This window comes from Dreissena polymorpha, chromosome 1 (genome assembly GCF_020536995.1).
Source record: "Dreissena polymorpha isolate Duluth1 chromosome 1, UMN_Dpol_1.0, whole genome shotgun sequence".
Classification (NCBI taxonomy): Eukaryota; Metazoa; Mollusca; class Bivalvia; order Myida; family Dreissenidae; genus Dreissena; species Dreissena polymorpha.
Window position 1 is genome coordinate 47,682,189 of NC_068355.1, and position 27,946 is coordinate 47,710,134.

The 27,946-nt window shown below is 35.2% G+C and overlaps 1 protein-coding gene and 3 long non-coding RNA genes across 5 annotated transcripts in view; 2 read left to right on the forward strand and 2 right to left on the reverse strand.

Moving 5' to 3' along the window:
• Positions 1 to 27,946, forward strand: part of LOC127879074 (uncharacterized) — a 192,044-nt gene that overhangs the window by 25,012 nt on the left and 139,086 nt on the right. The window lies entirely within an intron of this gene.
• LOC127879322 (uncharacterized) lies at positions 4,548 to 7,780 on the reverse strand. The gene is made up of 3 exons (XR_008049018.1): positions 7,637 to 7,780; positions 6,780 to 6,917; positions 4,548 to 4,636 (listed from the first exon to the last, which is right to left on the reverse strand). It is a non-coding gene; the product is annotated as an uncharacterized LOC127879322 (long non-coding RNA).
• On the reverse strand, positions 9,717 to 17,721 carry LOC127879291 (uncharacterized). The gene is made up of 6 exons (XR_008049000.1): positions 17,597 to 17,721; positions 12,304 to 12,396; positions 11,980 to 12,081; positions 11,271 to 11,402; positions 10,418 to 10,586; positions 9,717 to 10,145 (listed from the first exon to the last, which is right to left on the reverse strand). It is a non-coding gene; the product is annotated as an uncharacterized LOC127879291 (long non-coding RNA).
• On the forward strand, positions 23,138 to 27,922 carry LOC127879318 (uncharacterized). Its single transcript, XR_008049016.1, has 3 exons — positions 23,138 to 23,194; positions 26,687 to 26,918; positions 27,692 to 27,922. It is a non-coding gene; the product is annotated as an uncharacterized LOC127879318 (long non-coding RNA).

Sequence of the window (27,946 nt, forward strand, 5' to 3'; positions counted from 1 at the left end):
TCGTGGATTCCACAGAGACACAGAGGTTAAGTTATGATGTCCAGTCTGAAAAGATGTTAAATTAGGGCGCTACAATTTGTTCTTAAGTGCGTATGCAGCATTGGAGAGCGTCTCGCGCCGGATAAAAAAAAGGATTTGGAGTCGGTCGATCTATGTTAATGTGCCTTTTAAAGGAAATGATCGATTTGGCGTTTTTGACATCGTCGGGAAAACTAATCCATTAAGATATATTAGATGGTAGGGACGAATGTGAGTACAGTGATGTTCGGGTCTGTATTGTTTGAAGATGTCAAGAATTTCCGAGAGAGTAATTGCTGCCTGTCTCAACTGTTACGGGCTAAAGAGATTGTAAGTAAGTAGGCACATTACTAGAGTTCATTTTATACATTTATATTAATTTATGTTTACGTCTTCGTTGACTTTTCTCCCATCCTGGCTCATTATAAAGATCGTCTAATGAGACAAGACGCGTGCATCCAGATAATATTCGAGCGGCTTCCTTTTCGATCTTTCCTTGTTTGTCATTTTCATTTTGTGTACAATTATCAAGAACAACATCGGAATATTCAAGAATTGGTCTTAGAATAAAACGTTTATTTTCTCAAGAGTTTTCTGTCAAAAATTATTTTTAATCGGGACATTATATGATCTTGTGTCCATGCATTTTCCTTAATAAAGATATATGTGCATGCCAAGTACAATCATTAGACATAAATACATATAAGTGTTCATGAACATTGACAACAGGTACAGTAATGTTCTGCATAGTCAGCGATGGATGAGATGGTTTATTATTTTTACGAGATATTAGGTTTGATTCGGATAATGATAGTCTAAAGGATACTAACCATGTATCACCCCAATTGGAGATTGTATCAATGTCTGATTCAAATATGGCTGCAGTTCAATTTGGCGAGTTCATGACCATGAAAAGACTAGTATCATCAGCAATCAAATATATGTGTGCTTGTATGCCAGCGATAATGTCATTTACATACACTAGAAACATAAGTGGACCTAGAACAGAGCCTTGAGGAACTTCAGCGATCGGATTTAAATGCGCTCTCGGTAAGATTAATGTTTGCTTATGATCAGAAAGATAATTTCACAAACAGGTAAGATTCTTCGAATGCCTGCTTGTTGTAGTTTGTACATTGTCCTTTGCGTCATACTTTATTATAAGGGTAACTTACTCGTATATAAAACAAAATACAGCTCTGACCTCAAGGCCATCGTCAAGGGCTCTGCAAAATATAATGTAAATATATTTAAGCTGATTCACAGTCGAGTCACCAGGCAGAAGCCAGACTGAGTTGGCGAAAAAAAAAGAACTTCAATGAAGAAAATTTAAAATGTGTTTATGTAATTTTCTAATAGAGACCTTCTCGATAGTATTTAACAATTTTATAGGTCGATAGTTTGACACTACGGATGGATCATCCTTATTGAAAATTGGACACACATTAGAAATTTTCCAACAAGAAAGCATTTTTAAGTATTTAAACAAGAGTTGAACAAATCACACAATCGGTAGCTTAATTGATACATTGACTTTTTTAATGATTCGATTATCAATTCCATCAGGACCGGATGCTTTGGATGCTCTTTTTGATTCCCTAGCTTGAGGCATTTGAGTGAGTCAATGACTTTTCCTGTATTATATGAATACTTTGAAGACTGTTACCGTTTGAGTTGTTCATATGTGTATGATTGTGGTTTCTTTTGTGAATTGAACATTGACAAGCAAGATCTCTGAATAGACAGTTAATTTGAAAGCATACCTGATGTTCGGACGCAACCCGTTTTTCTCTATAATCTTATGTCCATTTTTATGGATAACATACAACGAAAAACATACTATGACGATTCTATAAGCAATATATAATGCGTAAAAACAAACAATTGTCATATTTGTCGATATCATAGTGGGAGTTGCGGAAAAAGTTTTGCAACTGGAAGAACATATAACCGAACAATAGATAAATTAAAGGGATCTTTTCACGCTTTGGTAAATTGACAAAATTGAAAAAAGTTGTTTCAGATTCGCAAATTTTCGTTTTAGTTATGATATTTGTGAGGAAACAGTAATACTGAACATTTACCATGGTCTAATAGAGCCATTATATGCATCTTTTGACGATTTTAAAACCTAAAAATTATAAAGCGTTGCAACGCGAAACGATTGAATAATTTGGAGAGTTCTGTTTTTGTCGTTAAATTTTGTGAAACTACGAAGATTGCTTATAAAAGGTATAAAATACGTTTAGCACGTGTATTCGGCGGAATAGCTCAGTAGGCTAAAGCGTTTTTACTTCAGGACTCTGGCAGGACTCCAGGGGTCACTGGTTCGAAACCTGGTCCGGGCAATGTTCTTTTCCTTTTTTTAATTTTATTCTTGATTTTTTACTGGAGCTTTTACGATCCAATGTTTACATTTATCGATATAAAGCATTTAATGAATAAGTTAAAAAATGCAAAAATCTGTGAAAAGGCCCCTTTAACAACACCTAGCGCAACACACAAAGCAATTCATATATACATTACCAATGAAAACAGTATGTTAAACGCACATGCAAGGAGGGCCAAACTTACTTTATTTCCGGAATGAATTATCACACGTTCTATGCGATTATATATAAAGTATGTATAACAAAGTTAATGCAAGGCGCATTTATAAATAACATCGTTATGAAAAATTACACAATCATAGGTTTATAGGTCAGTGTGTGGTCTGTTAGCGAGATAATACCTTATTTTGGGAATGCGCTCTTTGTTCCTCCCGTTTTCAGACAATCGCGTGTAGTTATTGAAAAGAGGCCGGTCTAATGGTGTCACGTGGGCCTCAGTGTGCTCGATGTACACGTGCAGCGCGAGGTCAGCGAGCGTTAACTGAAAATACAATGTCTTTGTTCGAACTATGTAGTCGATAGATATTGTAAATCTCGCAAACCGCATAATCTCGGTAAAATTGTACATGGTTAGTTCAATCGTTGTTGAATGTGAAAAGGCTACGGTATATACGTTTTCTGATATGTTCATGTTCACTTAATATATACCATTTATACAATATTTAAACTTGAAATGAAAAAAGTACGATATTGTTTTCATATGGTGATATGGTTTTTCATATGTTAATATGGTCTATGCATATTTCTTGTATTCGTTTGCAGAGTACAAGCATACCCCATCGCCGACTGCGATATTGTCTCTACCTCCTTCTGCAACGAGGTTCTCGAGAAACTGCAGATACTTCGGACAGTTATCCTTGTAGAACTCCGCCTTGACTCTTGCCTGGAAAACAAATATGGCGTGTTTATAAGTTTAATACTGCCTTAGCAATTATTTGTCTGAAACAGTTTATCTTCACATCTGAAAACACAACACCAAGAAGTTTCAAATTGGTTACTGTATATGACAATCTATAGTGGCCATTATCAATATAGTTTAAAGTCTGTCCCTGTGGTCAGAATTTGTACTTAAATTGTAAAATCAAAACATATATTCTCTGAATTCAGAGCTTTTTTATGTTTAATATAAAAAATTAAACAGTGTACAGCCGTTCCTTTAACAAGGAATGAGGTCGAAACTGGTGATAACCCAAGGTTCATGTGGTTTATATTTGCTTAATAGGGAGGCTTCATGTTTGGCATGCTTAAATACTCATTAAATTATGTCACTGGTGTCAACACTGACCAGGCAACTGTGGTCATATGGTTTTAATATGTTCTAGTAGTCGATGTAGTAGAGAATTTACATTAAAATTTGCTGGTAAAGCCGACAGGCTTTTAGATTGCGCTGTTTATATTTAGGACATCACTTTTCTTCTAGCCGTGCTCCACGAAAAATGTTCGAGTTACAAAGAATAGGAAAATCAGCCACCCATCGGGGAAAAAATTTCAAGTGGTATCTGGGTCTTATGTTTACGTGCGACAGGGCCACGGAGCACGTCTGTATTCGCTCGGCCTTAAAATTACATTCACAATAGTTCATTACAATATTAATACGTTTAATGTAGTGTTCTAGATTGTGTATCCGAGATATTAGTTCATGTAGTTTATACTCTTTCTGTCGCGTTTGGAGTTTCCTGAAATTTGAGCACCCCGGAGAAAATATCCACCACTGTCTCTATGATCTGGTCTACCAACGTCATCTCTTGTGCGTTCTTACCATACAGTTTGGAAAAAAATAAAATATACAGAAAGGCACGGTAAATGATTGCTGCTGAATAAATTTACATTTCAATATTTATCTGAACTAGTTGTGACTTATTTATTTCGACATAAAATTTTTTAGCATGTCGTTTCGACAAACGATTTGAAACAATGCATTTTTCAATGCCTTTTTACAATCGTTCCGTTACTTTCTTTTCGGTCTGAAACATAGCATGTAATAAAATTATTTAAATCAATTCTTAATATATGTCGATAACATTTCTGTAACATACATGTTTGACAAAACGTGTGCTAATAAACAAATAATAATCATAGCCATTAATTCACATTTTGAAAACATCTTATGATATACTAGTACATGTAATTACCAAATTGCCAGGCCAGGTAGCGAGTTATCGCCATGCTCTGTGTGATGTTCGTCCGTCCGTCAACCTCGATCACTGCTACGACATACTGGGGCATTGCTGGAATATTTAATATTTTCTTGTAAGCAAATATGAGCCGCGCTCAGACTCTGTGAAAATTGGGCTGCATGCATGTGCGTAAAGGTTCATCCGAGATTAGCCTGTATAATCCGCAGAGGCTTACCACACGCTGGGTATGCGGATACTTTGATAACAGATGGCACTTCGATTCCAGATAACAACAAAAGCCACGCGCGAGAGGTAAGTTCATCAGTTTTTTTTTTAAAGTTATATCATATAGATTAGTTTTTTAGACAAGGCGCATGGTCGAGTTTATAAATGGTGTATCCATTTCTATTGCAAAGAAAAACATCACGAAAGAATGGTAGATTTTTCCCCCCAAAAATAGAAAATTCGGTCGGAAAACAGCAAACTGGATGAACAGTTAACATTTCAACAAAATAAAACTACTTAGAAATATTGCAGGAAATTGTTTGATATTCCAGCATGTAGAGTAATCACTGTGCTTCAAATACTGACATTTTGATAGTATTCAATAAAATATAAACGAAGATAGAGCATGTTTTAATAAGTGGTATTCATGAAGTTGCGGATACTTTGATTCCCAATATAGGGCGGTTCAGATAACAGAGACTTTCAACAAATTGGACACTCTGATAACCGAGTTTTATCTTCTACCTGAAATGCATTTATGTATATTATGGCTATTCTTACCAAAAATTTTTAAGTACGAATCAATTTGCATCGTCAAGCCCGACACATTGGGAATCTTTGCATTAAGTAATTACATACACATGTACACATGTAAAATATAACCAATGGCGTTGTTCGTTTTCAAAAATCTTATTACTATTAATTTATATAATTAATATTATCCGTGCAAATTTTAAATAAGATTCAAATGCTTATTTCGGAAGATATATATATCAAGTGACGACCGAAAATAATTGTATTAATAATAAACTTGATTTTTAGTGGTAAATTAAGATTAAGAGATTTGAAATTACAACGAATCATGTGGATCAACACGACTGTGTTCCATTGAACTTATAGCAGGACTCTAGATAAGGGGAGCAAGGGTTCTTAAAGCGGCCAATACACCTCATAAAATCCTTTATCATTAGTGCTAATAAGAATCGCATCATGAAGACGATACTTATGCGTATCCACACAATTTAAAAGAGATTTGAAAACTCCCTTTATATTGAGCTTTACACTTCCCTTTCCCTTTTATTATCATATTCCAAAGGGATAAGAACATATTTCGGTAATTCGTTTTTAATTTACGTCAGCACATAAATTTTTATTTATTACCTGCTTACTTTAACAGTATCTACAGCGAATTCTGCATTTCTGATTAACTAAATACAGTGTGTTATATCTGGTAAAAAGTGTCGAGGTATCTGGAATCGAAGTGCCATTGTCTATGAGATGATCGGTAAAAGAAGTGTCCATGAAACTTTGGCATCCGACTCTTAAAACATTTTAATTTCCTCAAATACGTTATTCAACTAAACTTTAACATGTTGTAACATTAATGGACATATTGATCTTTTATTTTGATTAGTTGGCACGTTCTTGATTTATTTCCAAGTATTTTTATTTTGTTAAAATACGTACTGATCATCGAATTCATGAAGATTATCGATGACATTTTATCTCATTTTTATAATCCACTGTTTTTTTCACGACTTTCTTGCTCCGCTATACGAAGTACTATACCATTAATCGACCAAACAATGTTACGTGTCTGAAAACCAAATGAACAGAATAAAAATGCAAAAAAGCTGAAGAACTCAATTCTCGCGCGTGGCTTTTGTTGTTATCTGGTATCGAAGCGCCATCTCTTATCAAAGTATCCGCATACCCGGCGTGTATCATGGACGAAACTTTCCGCTTGTATGTATTTTTCGTTCAAATGAAGTCTTTTTTTTAGCGCCAAATCAGTTTAAGCGGAAAGTATCGTTCCAGATTTGCCTGTGCGGACTGAATCTGGGAAGACACTTCACACACATGCAATAATCCCAGTTTTCCAAGAACGAGGCACATATGATTCGGACAATTCTTTTGAGTCCATTAAATCGACCTTTACGCATGTCTGTCTTTATTACCTTGCAAAGTTATAAGAACACACACGAACAAAATTTAAGTTGTATTGTATTTAAAAGCGCCAGTCACTCACTGTATTTAATAACGGGTCACTTTTTGAAGAAGTCTATCCTACGGTCGATGAAGGTTTGACCCACTGCTGTGAAAATCATTCGAGATAGTTCACCACGGCCTTTCCAGTCGAAATAAAACAATTTGTAGCTGTGCTCTTCTGAAATTCGCAACACTCAAAACGGTTAACCAATGGGATGTTAACGATTGCTTCGTGAGTTTCTCTCCTGTGGAAATACTAAATATACATTTAAGATAAATATGTTTGTCAAGAAAGGACATGAAATAGAAAATATTAAATGAAAAGAATAACTTGATTTTATATCCTATTTATAAATTTGTGTTGTAGTTATACTATTTGTGAAGAAACAGTAATACTGAACATTTACCATGCTCTAAAATATCCATTAAAAGCATATTTTGAAAAACCTGAAAATTTTAAAGCATTGCAAAGCCAAACGATTGAATAATTTGGAGAGTTCTATTGTTGTCGTTTTATTTTGTGACACTACAATGATTACTTAAATAACGTATAAAACACATTACTCAACGTATGAGAGCGGATGGCCGAATAGTCTAAGCGTTAGACTTTTACTTCAGGGGTCAGCGGTTCGATCCTAGTTGAGGATTACTTGTTTTTCTTTCTTTAATTGTATTCTTATTTTAACTGGAGCTTTTTAGATCCAATGTTTACATTCATCAATATTAAGCAATTAATGGCAAACGTCAATACATGCCAAAATCTGTTAAAAGGTCCCTTTATGATAAATTTACCGTACAAAGCATAATAAGACAGGATCTTAAACATATTAATACGAAATCTTTGAACGCGTATTGAGAAGTATTTATCAAACGCAGATATAAATGTGTGGAACTCACGTGTCGTCCGCCGTGTGCTCTGCTCGTGGAGCTGCCCTGTAGCGTCGCCGGACCTGATTTCCGGTAATACACACTCGAACTTTCGGTTTTCCGAGAAATGAACAATAAGGCCGACTCCAACCGCTATCAGGATGGCCAGGAAACATAGGATAAATGCTGCAAGAAAGTATAGTATTGAAGAATCGCGAGAATTGTATGTGCAATTCAAATATGTGAACATTTTCATAATTAAACTAGTTCCTACATATTTGGCATTATTACATATGTTATATTAAAGATACTACTACTACTACAACTACTACTACTTCTTCTTGTAGTAGTAGTAGTAGTAGTAGTAGTAGTAGTAGTAGTAGTGGTAGTAGTAGTAGTAGTAGTAGTAGTAGTAGTAGTAGTAGTAGTAGTAGTAGTAGTAGTAGTAGTAGTAGTAGTAGTATTAGTAGTATAAGTAGTAGTAGTAGTAGTAGTAGTAGTAGTAGTAGCAGAAGTAGTAGTGGTAGTAGTAGTAGTAGCAGTAGAAGTAGTAGTAGTAGTAGAAGTAGTAGTAGTAGTAGTAGTAGTAGTAGTAGTAGTTGTAGTAGTAGTAGTAGTAGTAGTAGTAATAGTAGTAGTAGTAGTAGTAGTAGTAGTAGTAGTAGTAGTAGTAGTAGTAGTAGTAGTAGTAGTAGTAGTAGTAGTAGTAGTAGAAGTTGTAGTAGTAGTAGTAGTAGTTGTTGTTGTAGTTGTTGTTGTTTTAGTTGTAGTAGTTGTTCTTTTTTATTATTGTTGTTGTTGTAATAGTACACTTATTGTTAAATCTTACGCAGACTATAAAACGGTTACTTTTTCCAAAAGTCAAATGAAAGCCCGACTCTCCGTTTCTTCCTGTCCCCATTTTGCTTGATCGTATGTGGAATTTGGAGTCACTGTATATACCAGGCTGATATCTCCGGTATTAAGTTTTACTCTCAGCCAACTGTATTCCTCATAGACATACGCGGTTATCTACAACAACTTTGCAAGATCGTCTAATCATCTCTAGTATTGTCACGTTACAAGACAAGACAGTTTCCCCACGCACCATTTGTAAAAGTTGTTTGCTTGCGAGCAAGTAATGTTTATACCGTCCGTTAAAATCCCGATTCCTTAGGTACTGAAACCTGAGAACTCAAAAAATCTCTTTTAAAGTTGTGAAATAGACTTAAGATTTTCAACTACATTCATTCACAAATTGATACATAATGTGACTATTTAATTATATTGACTAACTTTGGACGGATCACATATTATAGAAATATCAATTATACATTTTTAATTGTACTTGTCGCGGATGCATACTTTAAATAGTCCCTTATGTGCTGAGCAATCGTGATACACCGACTATCTGCGATTTATTTATGTATCATACATTAAAAGGGATAAATCCAGACGGTAAATATTCAATTAACCCATTTATGCATAGTGGACTCTCACATCCTTCTAAATTGGATCAATTTATTTCCAAAATTAGGGTTGTCTAGTATATTTATTTCTATATTTAGAATATTTCTTACGGAAATTCCTTAAAGCAAACAGCGCAGACCCAGATGAGACGCCGGCGTCTCATCTGGGTCTACGCTGTTTGCCAAGGCATTTTTTCTAGACGCTAGGCATAAATGGTTTTAGTATTCAACGAAACAGGAATGTTAATCGGGTACTATCAGCATCACTTAAAGAGTGTGTGCCTATTTACTTCGTATATAGTTTTTGATAGTTATTTCTTCATATTTGTGGATTATGCCCACGGGTGTATATTGACACACATTCTGAAGAATAATTATTTCAATTTAAGTGTCAAAAACGTACCGCTTTACAGTATTTCAAAAGTAATTACACACATGCATCAAGAGTGTGTCTTAAACGTTGTGCATATATTTTATCATAATTAATGTTTGATGCTGTTTATTTACAATGACTTAACGTAGATAATAAACATGTCTGAAACACGTGAACGTTAATGTAATTTGTCAAAGCCACAGACATAAGTTCGTATAGCTCAGTTGTCAGCAGATCAGTCAAACACCACAACCAGCCATTGCCGTGTGAACCATTTTGACAGACTTGAATTATTAAGCTGACATCGTTCAATTAACAATTCAAAAATTGGTGTCCAGTTCGGAAGCCAGGAGGTGGATAAAAACTTAAACGTCGAGAACCCGGTGCTCAGTTGGACCAAAGAGCAAAAGGATAAGTTAAATTTATAAAAAAAGTCGTTTTCCGTAATAAATTTTAATTGAATCATTAAAATATATAAACTGTTACGCATGTGAAGTTGTCGGAAAGGTTGGATGGGAGCTGGTCGCCGATATCGGCCCATAGAACACCATGGAAGGCGGCCATGTGAACACAGTTGTTGACCCGTATTGACTTCTAGTCAACGTGGAACCAGAAGCTGCGTTAATGGAGGTAAACGGCGCCGTTAATGTCAACATATTCGTTCCTATGCTGGGGACGGTTGTGTGCTTTTCTTTGCTTGTTGCTTGTGTAGCAAAATCTGATGAACAAATGAATGTTTGTTACGAACACTTTGTTATAAAATAACACAAATAATGCACGACCAATGCAGAAATCACATGTATATTTTAAAATCATAATGTAAGATGTCAGTCAGAAATTTATGACAAATATTACATAATTTGACATTATATTATATACAAACATTTAACAACGTCATAACACACACGTTCTTAATAAATAATAATAATAAAAAAAGGACGCGTTAACTGCATTGTGACGTAATAAAAAGTAGTAAAAGGGTATCAATACCTGTTGAAGAGAAAGCAAAAGAAGCACTGTGTGCTTTAGTTGTATCTGTATGTTCAGGTGTTTGACTTGTAAACGCATCTGTAGAGGCGTCCGGATGTAAGGTCCTTGTTGGTACGAGGAGAGACGAGGTGGGTGGGGTGATTGTCGATATTGTGGTTTGGTCGCTAAGCTTGAAAAAAAAAAACAAGTTCCTTTTCTTTAGCTTTATAAATTCTACATTTGCTATTACGTAAGCGCGTTGATATAAACATTACTTTTTTAGAAACGGTAGTATACATCGCCAACTATAATAAAAAAACTTCGCTCAGTGTTAAATGCAATATGTTAATCTTTATTCGTGAATATAAAATATCATCTTCTAATCAAGAACAATATCGATATTTTATGTCTTGATTTGGTGAACATGAGAAATGTTTGCGAATTCCATATTTTTTCCCGAATATTTTTAATGTGTGCTTTAAAATAAAACACCAGAAGATCAACCCGTTCGACCATAATTTAAAATAAAGTAAAAATGTTAAATATCTTTTATCAGACAAAGACACTCGTTTTTCCTACCAGTGTTTCCACTTGGTAGCATACATAAGTCAATTCCACCTGTTATGCAATCCTTCAGTTAAAGAGCTCTTCCAAATGTCCATTCAGCTTTCGTTCTTTATTATTTTTAAGCGAAATAATCTAATGTAGTCCAAATAATAAAAAAAACTCAAGCTGAAATACCAAAACAGGTTTAGACATTTCTTACAACTAACTTAGACCTTTATTTAAAGCATATTTACTTATTTGCCACCGTTATACATGTTTATTCCCCAAAATATGTCAGATACTTATAATTGCAAAGCACGTGCTATACCTGCCCGGTTCTATCCAGATAAAAGATAAGCTGGCTTAAGCACATCTTTAACACGGCTGATGGAATGTTGTGGTCGGTGCGGTACACTGGCACTTCCGGTACCTTGCCAATCCACTCGAACATCATCTGTATCTGAAAACGACAATCGCAAACGCATTTGTAATGCATTGTTTAAGGATGTCAACACTTAATGTGTTGTATTTTCATTGAAATGTATTGCTACTATGGAAACTATTTTATGGCCTGTATAGACATGACGGGTTCCCCCACCACATCCATGAAGTCAGTCACCTACCAAGCTACACATTTCTTATCCCTACTGTTTTGTTCTTTAATTTTCAACAAGTAAATGATTATTGTTTTTTTTTTCAAAGCAGGAGAGTGTAACTAAATCTTTATGATCATTTGCCAATTTATATAGCATATTGGCAATTTGGGCCTTTTTGAATCCTTGTCCTTAAGGTTTATATAAAACTGTACTATTTTATGGTTCGCTCTTGTGAATAAGACATGGACTGCATCAAACAAAGTACAGAATATTGCAGGACTTATAGACGTAATAGAAGAAGAGAATGAATAGCTGTATGAATAAATATACTAAGCGGAAGTTCTTTTAGCAGATGATCGTAAGGATTTGGTGATCTCAATATAAACATCATAATAGAAAAGAAGCATGCACAATTGAGACTAAAACCATGTCAATGCATACCTCCAGTTGTTGTATTCCGCGATCCGTATGGATAATGTCCCGCTCGTGTCCCAACAATAGTGCCAGGAAACACGCTTCTGAGTTGCGAGTGACAAGAAAGTTCTAAAGTGAACGACGAGTACGCAAATCGGAAAACACTGATCCAATGTAGATTCATAAAAATCAAGTGTTAATAAGTTTAGTAAAGAAATTTTATTTGATAAGAATAGTACGATTAAATATAAAAAAGACTCGAATGATAAATTATATTATCATTTGTCCAAATTAATTCAAATTTAAATGACACTTCCAGAGTGCTCAGAAATATTTATCAGAATTACAAACCGACGTGGGATCATAACGGAATGTGAGCTGGCCTGTTTCGACATGGTCTTGTCTGATACGAACCCCAAACACACCCGCAAGTAAGAACAGCAGCTGTATGTGAACAGTGCTCTGTGAAAAAGGGGTTTAATGCATGTGCGTAAAGTGTCGTCATAGATTAGCCTGTGCAGTCCGCGCAGGCTAATCAGGGACGACACTTAACGCCTAAATTTGATGTTCGCTAAGAAGAGACTATCTTGAAACAAAAGATATCATAAAAGCGGTAAGTGTCGTCCCTGATTAGCCTGTTCGGACTGCACAGACTAATCTGGAACGACACTTTACGCTAATGCATTAAACCCCCCTTTCACAGAGCACGGCCCTTATATGAAAAGTTTACAAAACATCAAATAAAAAAAACATTTAAGTTAAACTCTACTTCTCATAATGAAGCTATTCACTACATGTGCCTATGGAAGGGAATATCCGCCAGTCCATGCATAATGTTAAATGACATTCTCATTTTAACTACTAGCATATGCTTTCTTAAACATGCCGGTTGCATTTTGCCTACTTACATTTGCGATGCAAACACTTCATCTCATTGTCACATGTTGATAAGTTTATAATTACTTCATATATATCTTTACTTCGTGTGTGTTATTGACAACTGCAGTTAAACTTTTGGAATTTGTATAAATGCGTATTCTAACGGCGTTCTTTGTTTAGCTGTGTGAATTTGGCTATGTTGCTACTGAATTTAACAAGCTGATAATATCTTAGTGGATCTTCTAAAGTCGATTGCTAGTGCGTCTCTGATTTAGAATTAGTCTTCGGTTTTTCATGCACCGCCATTATAAATAGTTCACAATGCGAAAATGGGAACCAGTACTAAAAAACCTAATACCAGCGCAAATTACAGCGTAAATTACTATTGCCGGGAGATCACTCTAAGCATCAAAATCAAAATCTCCGGTATAAACCGTGATACATCGACTATCTATGGACTCCTAAAAAAGCGGTGATAAGGTAAAACACTTACCCGTCTACATAATGCCTATTGTTTTGCTTGGAGGTCATAATATACTAAATAGTTTCCCCTTTATAATAACAACTTTAAGCGAAAATAAATGCAGCATTTTGCACATAGAGACCTCCATAACAATACATTTTCTTAAAGGCCATTCTAAGCGGAATCGATTTATGCAATAAAAAAGATATGCCATGTTCAAACGAAGACATTAACTTCTTCATTTCTACACCGATTCACTTCCAATTGATACTGAATATCACTTATGACAATACGGTCAATCTCAACTATGTATGGCCCCCATTACCCATGTATGGCCCCCTGGGTCAAACATGCGGCGTGGGGATACGCGTCGGCCTCTGCCGCGCCATTTCTAGTTGTTGTTGAATTCAATATGAATTGCTATGAATGGAATAGTGAGAACTGTCTGTGCTTCTTTAGTATGGTATTGTTTATCATAAATACCAGTTTAATTTATCATCTAGTGTGAATAGCTTTTACATGAAATGCCAATTTTGTTGTTGTTTTTGTTTTTGAAAGATAATTGCATCTTGTTGTAAATAATGAAGACATCTTTTTTATTTGAACAATTATGAGATTTTCAATAAATAGCAAACCACTATTTTTTATTGGATATATTTCTAAATTTAACGGGCATTGCTTTTACATTTGAGTCTGGCTCTGGGAAAATTGGACCCAATGCATGTGCTCAAAATTTTGTCTCGGATTAGCCTGTACCGTCAGCACAGGCTTATCAGGGACAACACTTTCCAGCAGAGAAAACATTTTTGGTAGCCAATTATATTGTTGCTAGTGTTCACCTTTTACTTATTAAAGACATAGAATAAGTGCGGAAAATCACATAACCTCATTAAATGCTAGAATTCAGGGTCCTGTCTTAACAAAGATCTGATTACACTTTTTGGTTATGACTGAATATTCAGCTTACAATTAATAGGCATTTAGAATCTGTACGATCCTAAAATAAAGGGGATGTGAATTTTGAAAGGAAATAAATACAATTGACCCTTGCTCTGGGAAAGTGGGGTTAAATGCATGTTCCTAAAGTGTCGTCGCAGATTAACTTGTACGGTCCGCACAGGCTTATCAGGGAAGACACTTTCTGGTTTTATGAGATTTTTCGTTTAAAGAAAGTATTTTGAAAAAAAAAATCCACTCTAGGCCGAAACACTTCACACACATGCATAAAGCCTTATTTTTTTCTAAATCTTAATAAAATACCACTTCAGATATTGGATACAGAGCAGCCAAATTCTTAGCAATAAAACACAAAGCACACTCTATTATCATTATCAGAACATTTAGACTGGTCTCTGAAGGTTTTCCTTGAGCTGCTTGTATCTCCAGTTAATCTGATTTATCTCTGTGCTGTGTCTCTCACGGGTCTCATCTAGCTCCTTCAACAGGTGGTCATTAGTTGTAACCAAGAACCTGCATTTACAGTAGGAAAGTGAATGCAAAACATTTGTCTTGTTTAGGTTGAAATCATTTAATATTTAGCTTGACTTATGCAAGAGCTTAGGCCTTATTAAGAAACATGAAGTATATGCAATTCTATAACTGATAACTTATTATAGTTATTGGCCTTGGCTTTAAGGACAAAAAACATTTTAATTTTATAACTGATACCATCAGAGTTACCGGTATAACCTTTGCAGTTTGAATCTGACTCAACTCGATACACATGTTTATTTGTACACAGTACTTGTAAGTGCCGTGTTGTGGAATCTGATTTTCTATATTGCAGCAATGGACGGGTACACTTGGGAATTATTTTATTTAATTCGAAATATCCTAAACTATGGAACTCAAACCATAAACCTCTTTAGAGTCAACTGCTAAAAGCATCATTAATTATGTAGGGGGGTTCCAGAAAAAAATTGAAAGTACAGGAAACAATAATTACTAGGAAGTATTCAATAATAAATGGCTTCTTTAAGTTTACACAATAAAATAATATGTATATTCATGAATATTATGAAACAATAGACATCTTTACATTAAAAAAGAATTAGTGTGTTATAAACTGTAGTTCCAAAATATCTAGCACAGACCAGAGCCTCTTTAGTGATGCCTGCCATATTACACCTGGGTATAATAGCCTGTGTTTGCTTGTCCATGCCTCCTTGTTTTACTGTCGGGTGCAAAAATTGCCTTTGCAGCACTAGTACTACTGACAGAGGTTACTGATGCAGGTGCTGGTATTGTGTACTCCTGTCACTTGTGTTGACATTCATCAATACTGCTGCCTGCCCTTAAAGAGCAGCTGCTCTTTGCTGTTAGCTCATATCTGAAAATGTATTCATGTGCATTATTTTTTATTTATAAAAACAAGTAACCATTATGTAGAATAATGATAGTTTCGAGAGATAATAACTGTTACGTTGTCAATTAATACACTTGCTGATCTAAGTTTCAACACTTTTTTCACAGAAATATGATCTTATCTGCTTTGATCATCTAAGTGCCATCTTTATGGGGAATCTTCACTATTATCCCACATGTACTAACATATTTATGTGTTTGTTTGTATGGTGTTTATGTCCGTGTATTTAACTTACATTAATGCAAAGATTCACTTAATTAAGCTTCCTGGGTTTCACCAGTACTAGGCTAGGGCTCTGCAGTCTCGCCAGAGGAAACTCCTATGAAAAAAAATCAGCACCGCATGTGAGAATCGAATCCAGGACCCCTGAGTTGCAAACCGTAAACATTAACTGAGTCATTGAGCTACACATTTTAGATGCAAAGAAAAACAAGATCGATCTGCCATTTAAGTGTATAAAAGAAAAAAATCATTAAATGTGTCTGTTTGGAGACACCTGTTAGGTAACTGTTCATCCCGTACTGTGGTCAACTTAAACCCATTTTGGTCAACTTATACCCGTTTTTTGGTCAACTGGTACCTATCCAAAGTCATCGCTTACCCAATAAACAGAAATAGGTGTAAGATGGTCAACATATATTGATAATAGTATAAAACAGTATGAGAAATATAATCATTTGAATTGAAAAAGAGGAACTATTTAATTTAAAAAAAACACTCTATATATAAATTTCCATGCCGTATATTGGGTATAAACTAGTAAAAAACAATTAAAATGAATAATTTGAATAAGATACAATTTTACCAACCTAGGTACGATTTGATAAGATAAAGACAGTGTTACGAAGATATGCGATGACAATAGTATGAAATAAATAGTTAAATTTAAACAAGCCAACAGTTTGACGTTTTGATCATCGTAACCCACCTTCGTTACAATGATACTATATGGGACGTTTTACGAGTTATTGAAAACAATATGACGTCCATTAACTTCAAAAAGACCTTAATCACAAACCAAATGACAACTCAACTTTCGAAATGGGGATTACTTGTAATCGTTCGCAATTTACCAAATAAAACAGTACAATAAACAAGTAAACTTTACCTGAATAAGAACAGTGGAAAATACGTTCGAAACGACGCGGTAGAGTAATTCATCTGGTAGATATATAATACAACACCGTTATAAATATTACCCTTTTACGAAAACTACCGAAAACTACTGAAAACTCTGGTTCTCCGTCGTGTATGAATTCAGTATTACTAATGCATTCGTCTTAATGCATTCGGCATCCGGCTTACTTCATGTGAGCTGCTGCCTTGTGCTTGTTCATTTCGCTTGGTAGAACTTACAATCAATATACCATTTTCTAGCATTACTAAGTATTGAAATAATAATAGTTCAGCAACAAGAAAATAGCCACATGAACATTTTTACAGAAATAATGCATTTGTCATTTACTCGCAAGAATACATGATTAACATACATCGAGTAAACATTAGAAAGAAGTATGCAAGCAATATTTCACTAACTGATACAAGCATAAAGACGCAAGGAAGACGCAGTTATTTTGTAACAAATAAAATAAAGCAAAATGCAATTGTCATTTAGCAGTATGCAATTGTCATTTAGCAATATGTAATTGTCATTTGGCAACATGAATGGACTGGCGGATATTCCCTTCCATATGTGCCTGTGGTCGTACCATGATTAATACCTTTCTTTCTGCTTCTGGTACTTCAACTTTAATAAGTTCTGCCTTTGATACTTATCATACTACCATCACTACAGTTAATATATCACTGCCAACAATTTGGCATTACAACTGACAACAAATGTCCTATACATAATAAATTCTGATTACAAATGCGTAAACTTCATGAAATGCAAATCCAGGTAATAATGACGCTATTTAAAGTGAATCAAACTTTACCTTGATTTACATTACTATCTAAAGCATATTTTCCACATTGCGATCAAAGCAAGTCCTCTTGTCAACTTAACCCATTTTTGCCTAGCGTCTAGAAAAAAGGCCTTGGAAAACAGCGTAGACCCATGTTGCGGAGTCTCATCAGGGTCTGCGCTGTTTGCTTAAATGAATATCCGTAAGAAATATTCTAAATATAGAAAAAAATATACTAGACATTCCTAATTTTGAAAATAAATTGATCCAATTTAGAAGGATGGGGGAGGCCATTAGGCATAAATGGGTTAACTATACATGTATTCTTTTAACTGCTTATCTCTGAATGAATGTGACACGAGTTAGCCTAAACATAGAACGGATAACTGACCTGAATATGAAGAGTGTCTACGAAATAATATTGCAATATGCTCCTTTATAATTTCTAAGTGTGACACTATGTGTTAAAATAGTCATTTAGGACATTAAATTGCATCGGCTCTTTATTCGGAGCCTTCGAAATGGCAGGGTTGATCCCATTTATTGAACCACTCAAATATCGGTCAGAGTTTGTTCGGAACAGATGCAATTACAGGAATATATGTGAATATTTGGGGACTAACATGCATGTCTTTAGTTAAGTTGCAACGTTTACCAACGCGTTTGTATTGATAATAAAACGCGTACTCAAATACTTTAAAGGTGTATAAAATGACCCGCGTCGTGCGGAAATGGTTATTATGCCATTCATAAATGCAATTGTGCAGTCTGTTCAGGAGCACCGTTGTACGCTGTACGCTCTAAAGTCACGCACAGTTTCGTGGTATTATTAGCGGACCGCGTAGCGCCTGGCCAGACTGCGTTGGCCGGCCCGAAGCTGCGCTGACCGCATATGGCAGAAGACACATTTTCGCATGACGACGATCAAATGAATTGAAATATAAAATTTAATATATAGTGGATGGGTAACCCATCGTTGAATTTGAATTGAATAAATTATAAAACAAATAAATACATGGTTCGGTTAACATAATTCAAAATAATTGAAATTGAAATAGGCCGATTGTAAAAAGCAATGACTTTTGAGCCATATAGACATAATGGATAATATGCTATGAAATATTGCATTGGGCCCCAAAATACACGTGTTTCCACTCAAATAAAAAGTCATTCGTTTCCACAAAAATAGCAAAACAGTAGAATAGGCAGGTCGGCCTTACCTTTTTGTCATTAACATTTCAGAAGTTTTCAATACATACATTCCTAAGTGATTTATAGTAAATTTAAAGTTCATTTAAATAATATGATTGAAAACGTAATTATAATATGTAAAATTAATAGTTATTTAGGCAAATTAAGCAAAAACGCTTGAAAACTCAAAATAGAATACAACGTGAGTTTCTGTATAGGATATACATTGTAAAACAGACAATTTTTCGTATTATATTGCCGTATATTGACTATCCGTTTTACAAGGTCACTTGTTGGCAGGTAAATACAGTACATAACTAGTGAATGCGTACATAAAGGGACATCGATTCAGGTAAATTTGACATTTAACTTTTATTGGAAGAAAACAATATTTTTTGTACACAGTTTATGATTATTTATCATAAGATACTGTTATTCGTCAAATTTAGGAATATATATATATATATATATATATATATATATATATATATATATATATATATATATATATATATATATATATATATATATATATATATATATAAATATACCTATGCTTAACATGTATCTCACTGTTTTGATTGCATATTCTATTAAAAACTAATGTTTCATATTTTTCATGATGTGAATATTTGTTTTGCTCTTTAATTAGCCGAATTTTAATACATGTTTGTATAATATTACTTTCGTTTTCGATTTTGGGATTGAAAGATTACTTGTGGCTAAAAATACTTTCTGAACAAAACATGTTTAACTTTCCCTTTCAGATTGTTCTTCTTCTTAATGGTCATGTTCTACTTCTTCTTCTGTATACAAGAACAGAGTTATTATTATGACACACTCAAAGTTAGAAATAAACGACTGCACTTACTCAGTAGCAACAAATACACCTATATAAACTTTAATACATTCAACTTTGAACGGAATGCATTATCTGCTACAGTGGAAAAACGAAACTCGCAGAGAACGGCGTTTACAGCAGAGCTGACTCAGTGCCACATATGCTTGGAACAGTCTCAAAAGCCCCGGACCCTCCATTGCGTACATACGTTCTGTCATATCTGTCTGCAAGAGTATATCAACGCGTGCCACTCAAGAGCGGACGTTATTTCCACCATTCGGGTACCATCCTCGGCCACCGTTCGGGCACCACCTTCCACCACCGTTTGGGCACCATCCTCCGCCACCGCACGACCACCACCGGTCACCACCACCATCGGAACATCACCATCAGCGGTTCGGGCGCCCGCATTCGCCGCCTCATCACGCCCACCACCACGGACCTCCGGGTCACCACCGCGTACATCGAAATGGACACCCAGGTTGTGAATAACTCTTAATTTCATATAGGAATGTAAATACGTTCGCTATATTCTAAATTGATTGAAAAAATAATCGCGCCCTTACAAAGTCCACTTGTCAGCTCGGTTCCAAAGAGACGTTATTTACAAATAAAGGTCACGGAATGTCGTTGTGGATACGATAAATAAAGTTGGTGAACACAAATGTCAGTTCTCTAGACTTCACAACCTTTATTTGAGAACGTCCATTGTGCAAGTGTATCCTTATTACTCTACTTTATTTGGAACAACATATAATTCGTCATCTCGAACTTGCTTACGCCAGTTGTTATAGCGCTACACTATAAATAAGAGAATAGCCGGTTATATTCCCGGATTCGCGACCCGGCTTCTTAGCATGTGTGGTGATCGGTCAGGAAATCATTTCTACGGCCTTTTTCCCCCTACCTCTGCTTCAAGAAGTTTTTGGTTACTTGCATAGATATAGATAATACTAGGTTAGCGTTGAATACAGAGTTTATGTTGCGACGCTTAGAAAGCCGGGAGCGCGAGCCTTGGCGAGCGCTTTCGGTGTTCGAGCCGAGCCACATAAACTTCTCTGTATTCAACGCTAATCCTAGTATTCTATTTATCCCATTAGATTTTTTTTCAACGTGACATTTAAAGGGATCTTTTCACGCTTTGGTAAATTGACAAAATTGAAAAAAGTTGTTTCAGATTCGCAAATTTTCGTTTTAGTTATGATATTTGTGAGGAAACAGTAATACTGATCATTTACCATGTTCAAATATAGCCATTATATGCATCTTTTGACGATTATAAAACCTAAAAATTATAAAGCGTTGCAACGCGAAACGATTGAATAATTTGGAGAGTTCTGTTTTTGTCGTTAAATTTTGTGAAACTACGAAGATTGCTTATATAGGGTATAAAATACGTCCAGTATGTGTACGCGGCGGAATGGCTCAGTAGGTTAAAGCGTTTTTACTTCAGGACTCTGGCAGGACTCCAGGGGTCACTGGTTCGCAACCTGCTCCGGGCAATGTTCTTTTCCTTTTTTTAATTTTATTCTTGATTTTTTACTGGAGCTTTTACGATCCAATGTTTACATTTATCAATATAAAGCATTTAATGAATAAGTTAAAAAATGCCAGAATCTGTGAAAAGGCCCCTTTAACATAAATAGATCTAATATTAATCTTAACAATAATTTTAATTCAGTCTTATTAAAAGCGCTTAAAATCTAACGAATGTAAACATGCGTAGGGATATAAATGTATTTGTTCTGGTACGCAAAATAGTCTTTAAAAAATTCACACACAAACTGTAAAACAAGTAAAAATAACACCATATGCCTCTATTCAATTTTACACAGTATGCGAATTGTAACACATTACGACCGCGAAAAGAAGAGTTTACTTTACTATAATTCATTTTATTTTCGAAAGAAAATGATCAAAATCCAATATGGCGGCGATTGCTCCTGACAAATTGATATCGATGTAAACATACATGTACACTATCGACGACCTTGACAATTTCGACGAGTAAACAGACAATTGCAGCGACTGAAACTTTATTTGACTGTATACACAGGGCAATACGTTTTCCGACTTCGGACGACGAATTTAAGGACGCGCAGAACATGTTTTTTACACAATGTTATGGGTATGCCGTGTGTGATCCGATGCATCGATGGCGCCCATGTTAAAATCATTTCCCCGAGAACAGGGAACGACAAAAGTACAAAAATAAACCAAAACGCGTTCGAACTAGTAACTTACCTTTTATTATCCTTTAAAATCCATCTAATAATCCATTTAACTCAATAATTGACGATTTTGCATCTAGGGTCTTTAATAATTATTTTAGCATAGTTAAATAAAGACCCTTATGCTATCCTTTCACTATATTCAAGTGAGTTTACGAACTCAATAAACTTTCTTCTTCGTCACATGTTCCGTCATGTACTCTATATACATTTACTGCTGTTAAAATGAACCGGAGCAGTTTATCAAATAATAGCCGTTGGTAAACTCGGTTGCATTTGCAGATTTCAAACATAATTATGTTTAAACTTGTTCATTGTTTTATTTGTCTATGGTAATTGCCCTTATTGTACAAGAAAATAATTTAATATATAAATGCACAAAGAATGGAAAACATTCCATTACACAACAGATAAATGAGTGGATATTACCCGTGTACAAAATGGGACGTTCCGAATTCCAGTGTGGTGCTATTTTTACCATCTTATACTTTACACAGCGTATGCCTAACGTGAATTAAATCGGAAAGCAAATATTGCAGATTATTTATGAATTGTGCGATATTTGTATGGCTTGTTGTACATTCTTAAATGTCAAAAGTATACATTATAAACAATGCACATTACACGAAATAAGGAAAATGTGATAAATTGACAATTCAAATATGTCGATATACAGTACATGTACATGTGAAATAAGTCGTGTTTATCGGCAAATATTGTTTGGGGAAAATGACGCAATAAGTATGTCATTTTATGACGCCATCAATCAGCTGATTCATTATACGGATGGCGAAAGATTATGTCATATGACTAGATGTAAAGATTGAAGGTCGTATAATTTTGAAACTAAAGTTTTCTCGACTTTATTTCTTATTAAAAATCATTCAGTGGTAAAGTAAAAAGTAGTCCGTGCACGCGACAGGTATATCCAACAAGGTTGAATACAGGCTAGTATATTTTATAAGGTGTAACCGTCAATGTCGCGTTGAAAATGGGATAAATGTGCATATAGCACTGGCAAACAAAGTTGTCAGGAGAAGTGTCAGTGGATTATACTGATATTACTAAAATACTGTTAAAACGGCGAAATAATATATTCAAACAAACGCATATGCCGAAGTTTCGTGTTAGCACGTTGGACTGCTGCGCGCGTTCAGAAAACGAAAACAAATCATTAGGCCATTAGAGATTAACATTGTGTAAGTCGATTATCAAATAAAATATATTTTTATATATTCGCTTGCAGTGATCTTAAACGGTGTTTATTTAAATTCGTTTTTCACATTCTTATATAACACTTTGCAGGACCGGGCTGGGGCGGATGCATAGGCGGCAGATTTCAATACTGTAAATACGGATTTGATGGTAAGACATACTGTGTGCTGAGCATAACTTGATGTCAGTCATGTGATGTTTGAGTCAAGCCAAAGCGGCACTTAACAATATAAATCTGCATAAACGTTACATTGGACTATTCTTCAAACGTTTGTATTTGAAGGAACATGTACTTATGATAATCATAATTCCACCGGTGTTAACTTGATTTAAAAGAAATTTGTCTTCAAAAAACGTTACCTGCGTACAGCAATTTGAATGAAGTGTGAACAGTTTTCGCCGTGGTGAGTTTAAAAAAAAAACAACAACAAATAAACGAAATATTCTTGAAAAGCAAACACAGATTCGATATCGAACTTACGACATGAAGGTTTAAAGCAAAATGGTTTGACTATCTCTAGAATTCTAACTTTTTGAAATTGTGTGTTAGTGTATTCAATATAATCACTATTCTGAAATCAAAATGTAAACAATAAAATGGTCGAAAGTTATTATGGTCCCAAAATGTTGACGCATTTATTGGCTTAAAGTAGATTATAAATGTTTTAAATTACTATTAAAGTTTATTTTTTTAGCATGAGATCTCACTAACATTCGAGTTTAATTAATCTTAATATTCAACATTCCAGCACCCGAGAAATTATAATATTCTCGTCGTGTTTATTTGGAGTTATGTGTAGGCAAAAATAATAAAATGTTAGTTTCCACGCGAGATAATATATTTGCAAGTCGTTTTTAATTAAACTTATATGCAGTGTCATCTCTACTTTAAAGTTCTCTTGGCGGCATTACCATTTTAATAAAAAATCAAAGCGCTGAAGGCACTGAAGTTGTTCGCTGTTGTCGTCCTTGATTAGCTTTTGCGCATTGCACAGGCTAATCAGTGTGCACAGGCTAATCTTATTTGACGTGCATTAAGCCCCGTTTTCCCCGAAAGCAGCCAATATGTACAGATTTCAATGATAAGCACTAGACTGGCAAATGTCGTCTTACAAGCTGGTATATACACTCACTGCTAGAGCAGAATCATTTGTCGTCTGCTGCAGTCAGGCAGTGGTAATCGTCCCTAGCAGAGTAAGTTGCGAATCTTACGGTTGCTAAGGCTTCTAAGCACAAACTGATTTGCAAAATATGCTCTGTAAATTTAGTCGGCCGCTAACGCGACCAACTAACAAGGCAGATCAAATGAAAGCTATATCCCCCGGAGTGATCCTTTTATGTGGCCTTACTTTGAGGTTGAGTTTGCTTCATTTCACCGACGTGTTGTACATTTGAGGCAAGTTTCGTGAAAATGCATTAACGAGCACATGGACTATAGAACGGTCTTAAATATTCAACTTTCAAATGTAACCTTGAAATTGACAGAGTAGATCCTGACTGGCTTATTCGTGGTTTATGTCTTTTGAATATACTCCTTATGAGCAATATATTTGAGCCAAGTTTCATGACAATCGTTCAAACTATAAGGCCTTGGGAGCGAACACGAAATGAGGGAAAAAAGTTAACTTAATGAGACCTTGACCTTGTGCTGACTTGAAATGCCCATGCTTCTGCAAATCTCAAATGACCTAAACATTTGAGCAATGTTTCTTAAAAAGATATTGATTTTAATTAAAAAAAAATACTGCATGTTTAAGGGGGGATACATGTTTTACAATAAAGACTTCTTTGTAATAGAAGGTAACACTTAAATTCTAAATGGTGCATTTAAAGTTTTATAAATCCAGTTTTTTTCTAAAAATACAACAATAATGGTCTTTGTTCAATGTTTAGTGATGAAATCTAGGAAATTATCAAGATGTGAATTGTGCATTTAAGATCTTAATATTGATGTCACATGTGAATATTTTCATTGTTTTAGAATTTAATGCTATGTATGTAACATAAATGTTGTATTCCGTTATGATACACAACAATATAAAAGTGTGTGTGTTTGTTTGTTTAATTTTGTTGCGTTCTCGATAGTATTTCGGTCGTAAAACGGCGGTAAGTTAACCAACTCACTATTTTCCTGGCTGTGTGAGTAATTACGAAAACACCCGAAAACTCTGGTTCCCCGTCTTATTGGCGTCAAACTGAAGTGCGGCGACTAGTATGTAATACGTTTTTTTCGCTTATTGGAGTTATTTTACGGATCAATGTATATATTTTTGTTGTCAGAATATCTTGCATAGTGGTATTTTTTGTGTGTAAATAAGTGTGAATTAGTACTGCATTTGTGCCTATTACATTTACTACAACATTTATTGCCAATAATGCAAAGCTTATTCTTTTAATTAATAACTGATCACAGGGACTGGGCAATAATAAAAGATCACAGGAACTAGGCAAATACGAAAATAAGAACCACATATAGTAGGCCGCAGGCCTGACCCGTATCTTGCCAGTGGTATGGACCCTTTGATATGGACCTTTAACCCCGCTCACTATCCAGCGTTTAAACTTCCGGGTTTACAGTTAAACCGACTATAAAAAGCTTATTAATATCTTAGTTAGAAAGTGATTTTTCAAGCGGTTCCGTAGTGTATTGGTTACACGCTCGCTTCACATGTGAGAGGCACAAGGTTCGAGCCCCAGTAGAATCAAATTATTTTATTTTTGTTATACGTTAACTTTTTGTTTTGATGTAGACATTTTAGTTTAAATAAATATGCTGTTTTATTGTAACCATTTTTTGTTTTTATTATGCTCATGAATTATATGTATGCTACATAACCCGTGAATGCGTATAAAGGAACACCGAGCCAGGTAAATTTAACATTTAACTTTTATTGGAAGAAAACAATGAATTTTTGTATTATTCAGTTTCTTAAAGCAAAAGGTAATGCAATAAAACTAGTTATATGAAAGCTGAAGCATGCTTGAAATACATTTTTTTTTTATAATTGGTTGGTCGCGTTAGCGGCCGACTAAATTTACAGAGCATATTTTGAAAATCAGTATGTGCTTAGAAGCTTTAGCTACGGTAAGAACCGCAACTCACTATGCTAGGAGCGATAACCGCTGCCTGTCTGCACTGCAGATGACAAATACTTCTGCTCTACTTCTGCAGTGAGTGAATATACCAGCTTGTAAGACGGCATTGACAAGTCTAGTGTTTATCATTGAAATCTGAACATATTGGCTGCTTTCAGGGAAAACGGGGCTTAATGCATGTCAAATAAGATTAGCCTGTGCACACTGATTAGCCTGTGCAATGCGCACGAGCTAATCAAGGACGACAACAGCGAACAACTTCAGTGTCTTCAGCGCTTTGATTTATCATAAGATACTGTTATTCATTGTATTTACGCCTCATTTGCATATGTCATATACTTAAACTTAACATGTATCTCACTGTTTTGATCGCACATGCTATAAAAACTGATGTTTTATTTTTTTACACGTTAATATTTGTTTTGCTCATTAATTAAGCCGACATTAATACATGTTTGTATAATATTACTTTCGTTTTCGATTTTGGGATTTGTAGATTATTTGTGGCTAAAAATACTTTCTGAACAAAAGATTTTTAAAATTTAGTTTCAGATTGCTATTCTCCCGCAGCCGTTTGGACAACATCCTCGGTCACTGTTCGGGCACCACACTCCTTAACCGTTCGGACACCATCATCCGCCACCGCACGACTACCACCGGCCACCACCACCATCGGAACATCACCATCAGCGGTTCGGGCGCCCGCATTCGCCGCCTCATCTCGCCCACCACCACGGACATCCGGGTCACCACCGCGGACATCGACATGGACACCCAGGTTGTGGATAACTCTTTCGTATTGGAATGTAAATACGTTCACTATATTCGAAATTGATTGAAAAAATAATCGCGCCCTTACAAAGTTCACTTGTCAACTCGGTTTCATTGAGACGTTATTAACAAATAAAGGTCACGGAAATGCGCTGTGGATACAATAATAAAGTTGCTGAACACAAATGTCAGGTCAGGTTCTCTAAACTTCACAACCTTTATTTGAGAACGTCCATTGTGCAAGTGTATTCGTATTGCTCTACTTTATTTATAACACCAGATGAACTTCGTCATCTTGAACTGGCTTACGTCAGTTGTTATAGCGCTACACTATAAATAAAAGAATAGCCGGTTAGATTCCCGGATTCGCGACCCGGCCTCTTAGCATGTGGTGATTGGTGAGGAAATCATTTATACGTCCCTTATACGTCCCTTCTACCACTAACTCTGCTTCAAGAAGGGACGTTGTTGGTCACTTGAATAGATTTGTGCATATAGTACTGGCAAACAAAGTTGTCAGGAAAAGTGTGAGTGGATAATACTGATATAATTAAATTATTGTTAAAACGGCGAAATAATGTACTCAAACAAACACATATGCCGAAGATCCGTGTTAGCACGTCGGACTGCTGCGCGCGTTAAGAAAACAAAAACAAATCATTAGGTCATTGAAGTGTAAGATTGCGTTAGTTAATGATCAAGTTTATATATTCGCTTGCAGTGATCTTAAACGTTGTTTGTTAAAATTCGTTTTGTACATTCTTATATAACACTTTGCAGGACCGGGCTGGGGCGGATGCAGAGGCTGCAGATTTTAATACTGTGAATACGGATTTGATTGTAAGACATACTGTGTGCTGAGCATAACTTGATGTCAAAGATGTGATGTTTGAGTCAAGACAAAGCGGCACTTAACAATATAAATCTGCGTAAACGTTACATTGGACTATTCTTCGAACGTTTGTATCTGAAGGCATTATGATAATCATATTCTCACCGGTGTTAACTTGATTCAAAGGGAATTTGTCTTCGAAG